Here is a 16,268-nt window from a genome sequence, read left to right as displayed (position 1 = left end):
TCCCTCACTCCCCTGTTCAGTCAGGGGCTGTGCCTGGTGTGAAGGCAGCAGGCTCAGCCTCCGAGGCAGGAATGCCTTGTGTCACTCGATAGCATCTCCTTGTTCTTAGAGCCAGGATGGGTTCCAAGCAGCAATGTGCCCCATGCTGCTCCTTCTCCATTCTTGTTGCTGGAGTAGGGAGAATAGAGTTCGGGGGAAGGGGGGACTACTTCCCTATCCCTTCTGGGTCTGCTGCCAGAGAGGGAGTTGGGGCTGCTGTACGGATTGCGGAACTTGCAGGACCCCACCTGGACAGCCTGAATCACAGACATGAGAAGCGGAGGAGACCTGTTAGATTCCCCCGGAACAGCACTCTAGAGCAAAAGCAGGATTGTTCTCTATGGCCTGTGCTTAAGGGGGGGCTGTGATCAGGGAGTGGTGTTGAGAGATTCTGGATGAGGCTCCTTGGATGGAATAGTACCAGCTGCAGCAAGGGGCAGGAACTGTGGGGGATGTAAAGCAGGGAGACAGGGAATCCCGAGGCTCCACAAATGGAAAACCAAATCAAACATCCCCCAAGGTAAGGGAGGGGGCTGGTTTCATTTTTGTGTGAATCAGATATTGGTCCTTGTGGTAGAGACTCTGCCACCCTGCAGGAGTCGGGCATTTCCCGCGCGTCTCTGAGCAGGCCACACAGACCTCTCCAGGGATCAAGACCAACAGAGTTTAAATTGAGAGGATTTCCCCAACGCTCCCTGCGTATGCTACAAATGTGTAGTTATCCGTCTGTCCACAAAGCTTGAGCTGGATGTATCTGCGGGGCCTAAGGCCTCTTGTGTACTTCGTGCTGCTGGTATTTGGCTCTCGGAGAGTGCCATATTGTTATCTTGTGTACAATAAAGACATTTGTGCTTGAGCTGGTTGGCTCCAGGCCTGTGCTCTGTCTGATCCCGTACTGCAAGCCCAATGCTGCTAAACACTTTGTATTTCCCATCACAGGCTGGCCAATGAGTCAAGGAGCCAGAACTGTAAATGGCTCTGTGAGCATGTGTGGGTGCCCACGCCTTTTCCAGGGCATAACCAGGTCACACAGAAATGTGGCTCTCTGTGAAATTTAGCTTTTAATGGTCTTTGGTGGCATCCTTTCCCCTCTCCCGTCCATTCTCATATGGACCCAATCCTGCAAGGTGCTGGGCACTGCCTGAAAAGTGTTGAATGCCCCTCAACTCACACTGAAATCAAGGGAAAGACACCGTGCATCTTTCAGGGACCAGACTTTTAGTCCCTGTCTACATCAGGGCAAAGTTGTGTTAGAAGATCCCCAGCTTACACCCATTTTAAAACCAGTGCTTAAAGGCTGTTTGAACTTGGCTGTAGCCTCAATGGGATTCTGACACGGTTTGACTGGTTGGCATGAGCAGGTCCTGACTGTCAGGGGCGGGGGGCCCCTGTAAGCCGGCATCTGACAACTCCCACTATGAGAGTGTAACATTTCCAGTAGAGCTGGGGGGGAAAAAATTGGTTGAACAGTAAACTTGCCGAAAAATTCAGTTTCCAGGAGACCAAAACTATTTGTGAATTCAGGTTGAATTTGACGATCCGTTTTGGCCGAATAAAAAAAATGAGGGGGGGAAATTCAAAGAAGTCTGAATGGTTCATTTTGACGTGTCTCTTCCAAACAATGTTCACAATTGTGTTTGACACACACAATTTTTTGTTTTGGCAAGGGGGAAAAAAATCAGTTTTGGTTTGAAATGACCCAATTTTTTTTTTCCAGATGTTTTGGTTCAGCCACCCAACTGAAAAATCACTGAGTTGCTGAGCTCTAGTTACCAGTTTTAGTAGGTTCCTCTCTGCCTGTTCCCATGAGGTTTTTCTTGACTCAGACATTCCATATGCTGCCTCCTCAGTTCCTCTCTCCAGCTCCTAAGAGAGGAGAAAACAGTGTCCTGGGAAAGGTCTGTATTTCAAAGAGCAAAGGGCTCCCTGCTTTGTCTCTTGTCGGTGCCATTTCTACAGCAGCAGCAGCAGGCACAGCCAATTAAATACACCTGTGGAGAAAGCCACTATGCTAGTGATAGCCATTTTGGCAAAGCCTGGCCCAATTAGGGTCTTGGCAAGTGAGGCTCCTGGATGGCAGTGAAAGGAAATGGCAGGGAACGTGTCTTAGGATCTCCATTTACTCACAACCTTTTGCTGCTTTTTGTTCCAGTGCTTGAGTGTCTGTAGCAACGGCAGCAAAGACTCCTTAGAAAGAGGATATGCATCTGGGGAGTGGGGTGGTTTCCCAGGGCCCCAGGCAGAAGCCATCATTCTCCAACGGATCTCATTATACAGGCAGTGAAACTGTCATAATCTTACAGGACAGCTTGGCCCTCCTCTTAAAGGCAGTTTAACACCAAAAAGGACAGGGCAGCAAGGCCAGATGTCCCAGTGGCTATGCTGAGAGGGAGTGGAGTAAAGACAGGGAGAAATAGGGGAGAAGGGAGCATTGGGGAAAAGGGACAGAGGAGGGGAGAGAGGAAATGAGGTTACAAAAGGAAGAGTATGTGGGGTGTGAGAGGAAAAGAGGGAAGACGATATATAGGATGGAGAAAAAGAGAGAGGCAGGGTGTGAGAGAAAGAGAGAGGAATGATAGAATGATTGAAATAAAATGGGGGAGAGGGAGGAGAGTGAAAGATCATTTAACCCCCAGACCCTGATCCTCCCCGTGTGGCCTCTAAAGCATGGGATGGGAATAACTGTGCACCCAGCTGAGGCTAACAGGAGGTGCTACCCAACCATCCCAGGCTACAACTTCTGAGTGCATCAAACAAAGGCATCAGGCCTGAGAGGCCCAGCCAGGTAAGGTGAAGGGGCCAGCCATGGAAGAATTGTAATAGTCACAGCTCATACAACTGCCAGGAGAACAGCCCCCACCCCTTCCACGAAGAAAGCAGTATGCCAGGCCACCCGTCACATGGAATTGGACTGAGAAGCCAAGCCATGCAGGAGAAAGGCAGCAATGGGGCTCACCCCACAAAAGTGAGTCTTTCTCCTGGAACCCTGCAGTCCGTACACAGACAAAACTCCTACTGACCTGCAGGATCAAGCCCTCCAAGCCCACCACGTGTGGCTGAGGACTGGAAAAGACAATGCAGATGGCAAGGCTGACTGCAGCACCATTATAACCAGGGTTGCAATGCAGCCCTGGAAAGGAACCATCTGACTCAGCGAACAAGGTAATATGTTCCTGCCTTCCCCACCCCAACTCCCCACCCCTTCCATCAGCCAGCCCAGGGGGGAGACAGACCCTCATGTGACAAGAGATCAGTGGTAAATATATTTGTCAAGAAGCTGTCTCCTGATGAGGATCCCATAAGACATGGGCCACATATTGGATGTGCTGGTGATGGGAGAAAGTCATGAATAATAAGAGAGCAGGACTCCCAGGCATTAATGGAAGGGATCTAATAAGGCACTGAATGCCATACTCTCAGCACAGCACACAGACATAAGCATCACTGGCCCAAAGAGAAACACACACCTCCTCTTTCAGATGCTATGCCGTGTGGTGTGAACACACCAGAAAATTGTCTCTGGGTGTTATGAATGTTGGTCTTCAACTGTTAAGGACCACCCCCGCTCACATGCATGGTCACATCTGACAGAGCCTAGCAGGGGGCAACCAGCAGAACTGCTTTCCTGCAGCTGACCTTCCTTTGCCACCTTCCCAGAGTAAGTTATCCACCTTCTCTCTCTCTGCACATGCAGCATGCATGAGAGATGGGGCTGACCACATTTTCACAGGTGCATGTGCCTTTGCTTCAAGTCCCATTACAGCAGCAGCACATGGTGACTGGAGATAGGCTCAAGCCAGAAAACGTGGGTCCAGAATTTGGCTACACCAAAGTTCTGAGGAGCACTGAGCCAGGGACTGGGTTCAGGCCCATGTCATATTGTAACTTCTGCAGCACTACGAGAAGATCTGAAGGGACTTTGCTCACCACCCAGGAAATCCTTTTGTAGTAAATGGTGCATCCTCTCTTTACTGCAGCTCTGCCTGGAAGCTATAACAGGAATGGTAATAAAAGACTCTTCCTCAAGCCCCATCTAGCACCTTCCGTTAAGATGGAAAGAGTTTTAAACTATCGCCATGTGTAGGTCTGACCTGGTTCTGGTTCCGGAAAATCCAGTTCTTCTGCCCATTCCTGCTTCCCAAGAGGTGCAAGGCCATTTCCCAGTGTTGCTGCTAGTTTCAAAGTGGCCCTGGCAGAGGGTCTCCATTTACAGCCTTCAACTGGGTTCTGAGTCAGGAGGGGAGATTCTGAGCCTCTGATCTCAAGGGCTCAGATGCCCAGCATTGCCCTCCAGGGGTTCCCATTGGCACAATGAGATGAATCCTCAGATGGCAAGATGGGGTGGGGCTTTGCTGTCACTTAGTTTGTATTGTCTCCATCCAGCACAAGTCCCATGTCCCATGAGCTCCTTTGGAAAGAGAGGACGAAGCTACCTCTGCACAGGCTCCAACCCAACCATCTTCACCTGACCCTCCCAGACAGAACCTCCCTGACCCTTCCACAACCAAGAGCACAGAAAGAACCTCTCTGCTTGGAAAGTCAGAAGTATGCTATCACCAAAATGTCACCTTAGCTGCATAGAATAGATCCCCAAGCTCTGTCTCGGTCTAGCACAATATGGCTAACATCAGGCATCACATTCATTTCCCGCCCTTGCAAAGCCTGCTTTGTTAACACAGTGAGTATGTTGATGTTCTATTCTGCGGTGGCATTTATCCCTTTGTGTATTTTGCTCTTGACATTTATATATGAGGCTTGAGAACTGGGGTCATTTTATTGATTGCAATATCTGAACAAAAGGGGCAGTGGAAAAGGAAAGCATTCGGCCCTCATACACAGCTGTACACATCGAGCCACGCTGGCACAAGTGTAAATAGACCTTCAGGCGGGCACAGAGATGCAGTCAGGGCACTCACACTCCATTAAGACACTTCAGTTCTGCCTCTGACTCACCCAAGCCGAGCCCCTTATCTGATCTGTTCCAGTGATTAATTGGAATCTGTCTAAATAGCTAGATGAAAGAGAGTAGTAAGAAAGGACACAAATTAGTTTCTCAGATCAGCAATCTGGCATGCTGGGAGAGCAGAGTTTCCTTTGCTTTTTCCTGAGACAATTCTCCATGTGCTCTACGGTCTTTTCTCCTTGTCTGACCCTTTCTCTTTCCCTCTCCTCATCCTTCTTGACCTTGGAGCTGCATTTGAAGCCACGAATCAAGGCATCCTTCTTGGGAAGCTGACACATTGCACTGGAGTCTCAGGCACCTTGTCCTCCTGGTTTAATTTTTACTTCTCTGATCACGAATGCACTCCTCTGTTGCTGGGTCTCTTTAGTATGGTGTTCCTCTGGGTTCTGTCCTTGGCCTCTGCCATTTCTCTCTCTGCCCCTCCTTAGTCACCTCCTTTCTGAATTCAATCATGGGTATTGCCTCTATCCAGGCAATACCTGCACCTATCTGCCCCCTTTCACTCTTTCAGCCCTTTGCTAGCATGCTATCTGCTTAGGCCTCATCAGTTGCTACCTAGGCCATAACCTCCCTTCAACGAGTGCAGGTCTATACTAGAAGCGCTACAGACAACAGGCGCGTGCTCTCCCATCCACATAATTACTCTACCTCCGTGCAAGGCAGAAGCTATGTTGGCAGGAGAGCGTCATAGAGAGTTAATGACAGGGATGGATCACTCCATCCTCTGTTCTGTTCATTCCCTCTGAAGCATCTGGCAGCAGTCACTATCGGGCTAGCTGGACCATTGATCTGACCCAGTATGTCCGTTCTTATCCTAAGTAAACTAGAGCAGGGCTAGACAATACAGTAATAAACACACGTTACTGGTCTGTTCTGACACTCCCACCATTGCTCCCTCCAGTGGATCTGCACAAGTTCTAGTGCAATGATGAGAGAATCCCTTTAAATTCTCAGCTTAAACTAGGATGAAAGGTCCACACAACCATCCTGAAAGTTCATTGTGGGTTGTGGCTTTGGGAGTCAGCCATGCCGGGAGCAAAAACAATGCCATGTGACCTAGGTGGCCAATCACACAGCACAACTAGCAAATAGTGAATTCTTGAAGCAGGAACCTTGGTGGAGATAGTTAGCAGCCTGTAGGTGGGGACAGTTTCTCATAAACCATCCATCAAATAATTCTTAGAAACATGTTCATAAAAACCAGAATCTGTTTGCAGATCATTCACAAAGGTGTAGCCAGCCTGATGTATAGGGTATAAGTACTGATTGACGTGGTGTGACAAGTAGAGAATCAGAAGACTTAGGGCCCATAGGGTAAGATATTTAGCGTAACCAATCAAGGCCTACAGTTTTTCTTGATGTAAGTAATTGACAAGCAAGTGACCTTATCACCAGAAGATGAAGCACAGCAGTAAATAAGAATGATAAGCCAGTTGACTAGTGTGAAGTGAGAAAGTGCAGAACATGAGTTATTGATATTTTAAGATACGTTTAAGCAATACGTATAATTGAAATGCACAAGATTTGACTGCAGTAATACTATGGCAACCAATTGACGTCAATGCTAATGAGTATGATGTAAATGGTTAAACTATAGAAACTGGGGAACCCAACGTAAGTAGGGTATGGAAGTTCAGAGGAGAGGCTGAAACCCTCATGAATATGTATAAGACACAGTGGGTGTCAGAATAACACATTATAAAAGCTTGTTTCTTGGCCTGTGCACCATGAGAGGCACCAGGATGATGACCACCTTTTGACCATCTTAGGCATCACCTCACCTTCTTCAGGGCTGCCCACAAGGGATGATGTGGGTAATGCAAGTATTGGACATTCTGTGTTCTCTCTCTCTCCTTTGCTATATTGTAGCACGTGCAATCTTGTCTGGCTTGTTAATACATTGCTAATAAAAGTAAAAGTATTAAATTGTTTCCCATGTGCGTCTCGGGATCTACATTCTAATGCCAGCTTCACTACTGTAGCTCAGCTGGAGGCCGAACCCTCTCAGATCATGGCATGCTAAATTAGAATGAACCTTAGAATTACAGATTAGGCTACAAAGGAATGAAATGAACTGTGTAAACTGTTTGCTGAGAACAGCTCACTCAGTTCCAGGGAAACCCAGCCTTTGAGAGGCAAGAGCCAATACACTTCTTGTGCATGAGAAAATGAAACTCACAAGAGGTTAAACTAAACAAAATTAATTTTAGCATTGATCACACGGCAGCCAGTGAGAGACGCAGAACCAGACTCAATGGAACTGGTGTAGCATGTTGCAAATTAACAAATCTGGTCTGTCCATGCCATGAGGATTTACTCCAAGGTAGGAGAGATGATGTTACTTCTGCCATCCTCTTGTGGGTTGTCTGCCCAGCGGTTGGCAGAGAAACGCCTAGCTTGTGGCCAAGGGTCTACAAGAACTCTGCTGACTGAGGATGCAGTGATTCAACTCATACCCCATTCCCAACCTTTGCCTCACTGTTTGGGCCCCTTATGCAACCCGCCCTGAGGGGAAGTTGCAACTGCTGTGCAGAGCAAATCTAGATGCTTGCAGCTGTTTGATGTGCATATGGAGGTGGGAGGGGGCAATAGCCATATCACTTTGGCTCTGGGCTGGGGGCAGGATATGGCTTCTTCAGTTTTGTGCATCCTCACAGGTCACTAAACTGACACATTTTGTCCACTACACAATCACCAGTGGGAGCAGAACCATTAGGCAGGCACATTTAAGCTCTCGGCATTCTCAACCCATTCCCTCCCCTCCTCGCAGGCTTCTTGTCTTAATCCTTCTGGCTGTTACAGGGACCACAAGTAGATAAGCCTCCTCTTGCCTTGTTTTACTTACATCCGGTGAGCACAAGTGATACAATGACCAACAAAGATTAAATTGCTTCTTGACAGCCTCCTCTAGCTTCTTTATTCCTTGCAGCCCTGCGGTGCACTTTTGGGGGGTCTAGGCAGGCTCCATAAGTGGGTGTGGCAATAGAGCACTGGGGAGGGGATTTGCAATAATTAGGCAACAAAAAAAGGAGAGCTTTGATTGGAATGCCCATCCCCTCATGCTGGTTAGTGTGGTCTCCCTTCCATTATATAACCACAAACACTTTGGCTCCCCTCCACGCTCCTGTTGGTGGAACTCTTCTCTCTGAGGTGGTCCCCAGTGCAATGAATCCATCAGCTGCAGGCAGCAGAGAAATCCTATTCACCCCCGGGGAGCCTGAACAAGAATCCTGGTCCTTCATCACCAGAAAGAAACAGACAACTGACACCCACCCACGCACTACTAGAAGGAAACATTAGATACATGCACACGGTGTTACATGGTGCTATGCTGGCAGCATGGAGGTGCCATTCTTTGCAAGGAATTCAGTTCCACTGGTGGTCATTAGAGAGCCCATGGTATTTAAGAGTAAGGAATCAATCTCGGTGTCCCAACCAATTTCCAATTGGGGAATTCCTCCCTGCATTCTTCTCTGGATACAGTGGGTCTTATTTTCCTCTCTCACCATTTTCCCACCAGAATAACTGCACTGATTTCAAAAGGAGTCACTCTTGATTTACCTCAGTGCAAATGAAAGCAGAATCCCTAGTTCTTACCCTAACGGGCTGTGCTGCGCTGCTGTTAAACAGCTGCGGCATTACACCTCAGAGGTAGCTGCAATTCAGTAGTGGGAAAGTAACCCTTGTTTATAGAGAAACGTTTATAAATTACATTGGGACCATTTGGGAAGACAAGACACATCAGAAAGATCTCCAGAGTTGTCAGCTTGGTACCTTACATTAGGACTAAACACGATTAGTTCCCGTTGCAGACAAGTGTTGGAATTATGCCACCGCTCACTGTGGCTGAGTCTTTGTAAGAAGGAGCCTCAGTTCTTCCTCTCCAGGGAGGAAAGACTCAATCAAATTCACTCTCCCAGGCCTGGCAGCTGAATAATTCAACTATTACTAAAGGTTAAGGGCCTGGCCCCTGCAGCTCCCTACTCGTGATTAATACAAGAGCCAAGTTCTACCCCAAAGTTATATCTGTGTAAATCTGAAGTAACTCTAAGGAATTCAGTGGATTTCCATCAGAGTAACAGGGAGCAGAACTTGCCCCAATTGGACTATGTGCATCAACAAGGCCATGCACGTAAATGAGGGTGTGCAAAGGCTAGGAGTGGATTTACCATGAAACAAACCATGTTCCTGGAAGCCGACGGCATGTCCCTACAGCCCCTGGGGGGCGGGGGGATGGGTGTCTCTGTGCGCTGCCCCTGCCCTGAGCACCGACTCCACAGCTCCCATTGGCTGGGAACTGCGGCCAATGGGAGCTGTGGAGGCGACGCCTGCGGGCAGTGCGTGGAGACCCCCCGCCCCACACCGCCACACCCCACACCGCCTAGGAGCCGCTGCGGGAGGGGTGTGTGTGCCAGTCGCTTTGGGAGCCGCGCCGCCTGAGGTAAGCACCGCTCCCCTGCCCCCCTCCCGCACCCCAACCCCCTGCCCCATCCCAGAGTCTGCACCCCACACCTAAACTTCCTCCCAGAGCCCGCACCACAGAGAGGGGCAAAAGTCACCTTTCAAATTAAAAACTGATTATCCTACTTTTTTACTCTCATTTTATTCCAAACAGATTTTTTTTTCCTCTCTCCAACAAATGCAATTAAAAAAAAACAACCCAATAACATAAACATTTGCTCCTGGGCTGAGACATTTTGTGCCAAGATACAGCTCTGAGCCAATATTGACACAATAACCCCCTGAAGATCTACTTTTAAGAACATAAACACTAACAGCTGAATAATAAGGCTTCCATTTGCTGGAATTAATATCCAGTCCTTCTGTAGCATTGGAAACATCAATTGTTCCGTGTGAAATAAATTATATATCCTTCTGGTGGGATTTTAATGAGACCTCCCCGCTTCCACCGCTTCCCCTGACGCTCTCAGATTCAGGGGAAAAACACATTCCAGCATCTCCCTGTAAACTCTGCATCTTAATGTCCCAATCAGGATAATTAGGATGTCTCCTCTGTGATCTGGGAGGCTCTACCGTGCAAATCCAGCCTGGCATGCATGATGTCGTTACAGCATAGTTAATTACTCTTATTTTTCTGAGAAAAGGGAAGAGACCAGGGCTGCATTCAATAGGTGAATGGGCTACAGTGCATGGGGGTGGGGGGGAGGCTACGCTGACTGCATTTGAGAGATACGTGCTCAGTGGCTGTGCCTTTGTTCTGACTGTGTGAGGATCTGTTGGGATGTCACATATCAGACCAAGGGGTCTAGGATGAGGAAAGCCCTCAGGAGCCTGACAAGTTTTGACACCTCAGTTGCCTAGCCTCACGGTTGTCTTTGCAGAGCCATGTGTTCTAGAGACCCGCTCTTGTTTGTTATTCTCTTCATGCTCCTCCCTCTGGTAACTGAAGCAGGACAACCCCACCACCACGGTGCTGGGGCACATCTAGCCACGGCCAGCCATCCAGGTCACCTGCGAGTGTAGCCATATTTATGGAGGTGCAGAAGCTCTGCATCCACCTGCAGAAATAAACGGGAGCTCCTGGCTTCAGGGCAGGGGTGACTCCTGCTACAGCATACTGGATTCTTCCTTGAGGCTGGTGGATGGAGATGGACCCTGTGGTTCTCTCCGGGTCTCTAGTTCCCAGACTGCTGCCTAATGTCACTACACAGAGTCTCCCTAAGTCCTGTCCTGTCCTGGCCTGACCTAAAGCAGCATTTATATTATTTATTTGTATTGCAATAGTGCCTGCAGGACCCCAAGGCTGCAATGAGTGGGTGGGACTGGAGACCAGACACCTTGTAGGGAGGGCAGGTGGAGTCTAGCTACAAAACCCTGGTGTAGGGAGCAGTAGGCAATGATTAAGTATCTAATTTAAATGGGGTTGGCAAGGTGTTTTTCCAGGCTATTTATAAACCACTGGATCAACTCCTGCATCTCTCTCTAGCCTCCGCCATAAGAAATGACAATGAGGCAACAAGAAGGTAGAGTTTAGACCTTAGAGTTGGAGTCATGAGTTCCAGCTTCCATTCCTAGCTTTGCCACTGACTTGTTCTGTGGCTTTAAGCAAGACACTTTTCTTCTCTGTGCCTCAATTTCCCAGTCTGTACAATAATGGATAATAATTCCCAACTCTCATATTATTATGAGGCTTAATTTATCACTTGTGCTCTGAGATGGGCGGATGAAAGGCCTTAGAGAAGAGCAAGGAATAATTATAAGCATCCCCTGCAAATACCGATTACAGCTGTATACTGTACCTACATTTCGTCAGGGGAGATATTAGGCAATTGTATATTAGAATTGCCTTAATGAGCATCCCTCAAGGCTGAAATCTCAGATCACCCACTTGTGTGCGTGTGCACACTGGGACACACATAACTGGCTCCCTGAGTAAAGTAATTAACTTGTTAAATGAAGAACCTCGCCTGATGAATGGCAAAACACACGCAAAATAAACAGACCTATCACAAGACTGAAATTACTTGCTAAAGCAATTCATCAACACCACTTGGCATCGCCGCCTCCTTCAGCCAACGCCAGCAGCACCGTCTGAGGTGCATTAATTCATGCTGACACGGGGGTGGAATTGGAACTAGATCCCATACGTCATGTGCACATGTCCATGAGTTTAATGTTATTAGGACAATCAGAGAAATAAGTGCTGGATAATTTGAGAAGGGAGAAGTGTGGATCCCTGCTAGGCTTTCCCCTTGACGAACGTCAAAGGAAACAGGCCTGCTGCGTAAGCAATCCCGTACCCTTCTCTGTGCTTAGACCATAATTGAAATACCAGGTTTTGCTCTCATTTACACCAGTGCAAGTCAAGAGTAACTTCACTGAGGTCAATAGAGTAGCACTGGAGTATAAAGTCAGGGCAAAAGAAATCTAAATCACAGCAGAAATGTCTTTTGTGGTCACAAGAGAGGAGTGAGTTTGGTATCTAATCTGGGAGCACTAATCTTCCCCACCAAACCGGTGCCTACCTTGGCTAAGTGCGCTGCTTTGGAGGATATTAATACACTGCTCTTCTCTGGTTCCTCTCATCTGAGGATCTCAAAGTAGTTTACAAATATTAATGGACTCAACCTCATAGCATTCCTGGAGGCAGGGAAATAATTATCACCATTTTACTCCTGAGAAAGTGCAGACTAGAGAGAGGAAGGTCCCAGCAAAAGGCTATGGGAGTGCTAGGAACAATTCCCAGATCTCTCAACTCCTAGTCCTGCATTATGGGAACTGAAGCCAGGAAACAGCAATATATGACTCAAGAAGGGAAAATGAAGTCACAAGAAGAACTTGAGTTCAATACACCAGAACAGCTGACAAATAAAGTCAAATCACTGACGACCTAGGAGCCAGCAGCGTTCATCCAGGCTCAGTCCCAAATGTTTGATGGTTAGACCAAGGACACACACTACAATTTCTTTAGTCTGATTTAGGATGACCAGACAGCAAATGTGAAAAATCGGGACAGGGGGTGAGGGATAATAGGAGCCTATATAAGAAAAAGACCCCAAAATCGGGACTGTCCCTATAAAATTGGGACATCTGGTCACCCTAGTCTGATTGGATCATTTGATTAGGCTTAATCCTTTCATATGCAGACATTTGGGGTCAGTTTGCAAAAGGATGTCAGACGTACTTGCACTAGGCAATGCTGCCAATCAGGAAGAGAATATCATTTCAAATGAGTGTTAGGTTGGGTAAATTTTAATGACATACAACCAGACTTTCTAGAGTTGCACAGCTAGCTGGCAACTAAACTTCTGTGCCTAGTAATATGTCTAAGAAATGTGTCAGATCTGATCATGCCTTGTTTTCGGGAACTTCTAATCTTTTCTCTTAAGAAGTGTCATCAGTACAATGAACTGAAATTCTGACAACTCAGTGTAATTGCCTGAATTTTAGACTATGCATCCCACGTTATATTCCATCTGCTGAATGAACCAGACTGGAATCTATATGCTGAGTGAAGCAGACTGGAATAACACTGCACAAACGCTGTCCTCCCAGGATTGGAGTGTGGATTCAATATGGGGCTTGAAGGTGTGATTGAAATTCTTTTGTTGCCACAATAATGAGTTATTGCAAAAGACTCATGAAGACAAGATGTGGAATTCACAAGGTTACCCCATGATCAACAGGCGGCATTCACAAAACATTTTTCACTCAAATCACTGCACTAACCAATACATGTACAACTCCATCACTGAAATACAGCCACCTTGGGGCAGCCCAGTCATTGCACAACTGTAAGGGAATGGGATTTTGACTCTCCCTCCTTCCTACTCCCCTCTCCCCTGAGTCCTATGGAAAGAACTCTGGGATCTTTAAGGTCACATCCAGAAAATTACCACACCCAAACAGCTCCCTTTGGGCATTTGCCTTGCAATTAGTTACATGTGGCTATCATGTGTGGTGGTTGCAATATCACAGAAATGTAGGACTAGAACGGACCTCGATAGATCATCTAGTCCAGTTCCCTGCACCAAGGCAGGACTAAGTATTATCTAGACCAGGGGTCAACAACCTTTCAGAAGCGATGTGCCGAGTCTTCATTTATTCACTCTAATTTAAGGTTTCGCGTGCCAGTAATACATTTAAACATTTTTAGAAGGTCTCTTTCTATAAGTCTATAATATATAACTAAACTATTATTGTATGTAAAGTAAATAAGGTTTTTAAAATGTTTAAGAAGCTTCATTTAAAATTAAATTAAAATGCAGAGCCCCCCGGACCGGTGGCCAGGACCCGGGCAGTGTGAGTGCCACTGAAAATCAGCTTGCATGCCGTCTTTGGCACATGTGCCATAGGTTGCCTACCCCTGATCTAGACCGTCCCTGACCAGTGATTATCTAATCTGTTCTTAAAAAACTCTCATGGCGGAGATTCCACAACCTCCTTGGGTAATTCTAGGGCTTAACTACCCTGATGCTTGGGAAGTTTTTCCTTATGTCTAGAAAATTCCACCCCAAGTGACTTACCCAAGGTCAAAGTCTGTGGCAGAGCATGGAATTCAACCCAGGTCTCCCAAATCCTAGGCTAATACCACAATTACTGGCCCATCCCTCCTCACCACATTCCTCACCATGGATGTCACTGATGGTGAAGACCAAGTAGGCCAACTAGTTCTTTGGTTCTTAAGCTTTTTCAGTCCATGGACCCCTTCGCAAAAGGGAGGTATCCCTTCCTCACCAACCTACCTAGTCCCTAATCAGGTTTCATTCTATGGATCACCAGTCACCCACAGATGATAGCTGGAGAAACCTTGCTGTAGCCCATCCTCCCATCAGCCATAACAGGATAGTTCCAGAGATAATTTTTTAGTGTGTAAAAATGATCTCATTCTGTCTCCTTTTCTTGCTTCCCTTCTTCTGATTCTTGATAAAAAGCTATAACAGGGCAAGCATAAGGACCCTGCAACAAAGGACATTGCCAAAATGGTTTTGTATTGTAACGCAATATATTGAGTAGTGAAGTTGGATGTTTCACTGTTTGTATTTTAGTTAGTATGAGATATCCCTTTAAGAACAGGGTAGGGCATATTCTCAAAGTATGGAAGGCATGGTTAAGCCTCATAAAGCCCAGAACTCAACTTAATAAATTTATTTCAAGAAGCAAGCCTCATTGGTTTGAAGATGCAACAAACACATGCCAGGGGTTATTAACTTTTGGTGTAGCACCATAATAATACAAACACAAACTTCTCTTGTGCTTTCCTTCTAAGGATTTCAAACATCCCTGCTGGGTTAGATACATGGATGCAGTGAACCGCAGGAGCATCACCCAGCAGGAAGGAGTTAAAATGTTCTTGGTTTGTGAAGTACAAACAAGCGCCCTAAGGAGCTGGAGTATTTTTGCAGAAAGCTCTCTGGAACAGTGCCACTTGGCTAATTGGGAGAATTCTCTTCCTGCACCTGGGTCATTTCACATGGAACAAGAACACAGCTGGCAATGACAACTCTGTAGGTGGCTCTGATTACCCCATGCTTGGTTTCAGTAGCAAGGGTGATGGGGAAATTATATTATCCAATTCTCTTGTCTCTTCCACCTAGCATCAGCTCCTGTGCTTTTGCACTGATGGCTGTGTATAAAGGTGTGTTTGTTTGAACAATGAACACTTGAAGAAATAACATCAATTGGGCCCAGCTGGTGCTGGAGAGCATGGGTGAGAATGGCTATTGATTGGAGGATCTCGTTTGTCATGGATCTTTTTCTTCCTTTGGTGGTTTACATTTATTTTTTCATGATAAATCACATTTGCACTTCGATGGCACTTTGCACCCAATAAGCTCAAAAGTACATTACAAACAATGGATCCATCCTCATAATCCCTGGTATAAGGGTAGTCATGACATTAACACCATTTTATCGATAGGGAAACGGAGGCTCCAGGTGGTGAAGAGACTTCCTCAAGGCCATAGAGTAAGGCAGCAGCAGGACCAAGCAGGACCAAGATTGCCTGATTCTCAGGGTACGTCTTCACTACCGCCGGATCGGCGGGTAGTAATCGATCTATCGGGGATCGATTTATCACGTCTCGTCTAGACACAATAAATCGATCCCCGAACGTGCTCCCCGTCGACTCCGGAACTCCACCAGAGCGAGAGGCAGAAGCGGAGTCGACGGGGGAGCCGCGGCCGTCGATCCCGCGCATTGAGGACCCGAGGTAAATCGATCTAAGATACATCGACTTCAGCAACGCTATTCTCGTAGCTGAAGTTGCGTATCTTAGATCGATCCCTGTCCCTAGTGTAGACCAGCCCTCAGTCAGATGCTAACCAACAGACCATCCTAACCTCTTAAACCACCTCTGTATTTTTAGACAAAGCTCCAGCCAGAGCTGCACTAAAACCACCACCAGTTATCCAAACTTTGGGGGTTCAGTAAATGGGACCCATACTCAAATACCATTATTAATAAAAAAGGTGGGTAACTGATAACTTACATCACCCATGTACTCCCTTACACCCATTCCTTAATTTGTGGTCTATTGGTTAATGCATTAGACTGGAACTCAGGAAACCTGGGTTCTATTCTCACCTCTGCCATGGGCCTGCTGGGCAACCTCTCTGTGCCCTTTTCCCGCACATCTGTAAAATGAGGATAAAGGATACCAACCGCCTTTGTAAAGCACTTTGAGATCTACTGATGAAAAGCACAATATAAGAGGTAGGTATTATTATTATTATTGTCACATTGGGATTGGGTGAGGATTGATTTAAAGAAGAAAAGTAGGGGGAAACCTCCAGTGTGTTTGGCA

Source organism: Emys orbicularis, chromosome 13, assembly GCF_028017835.1.
Source record: "Emys orbicularis isolate rEmyOrb1 chromosome 13, rEmyOrb1.hap1, whole genome shotgun sequence".
Taxonomy (NCBI): Eukaryota; Metazoa; Chordata; order Testudines; family Emydidae; genus Emys; species Emys orbicularis.
Note: the sequence above shows the minus strand (reverse complement) of the source record.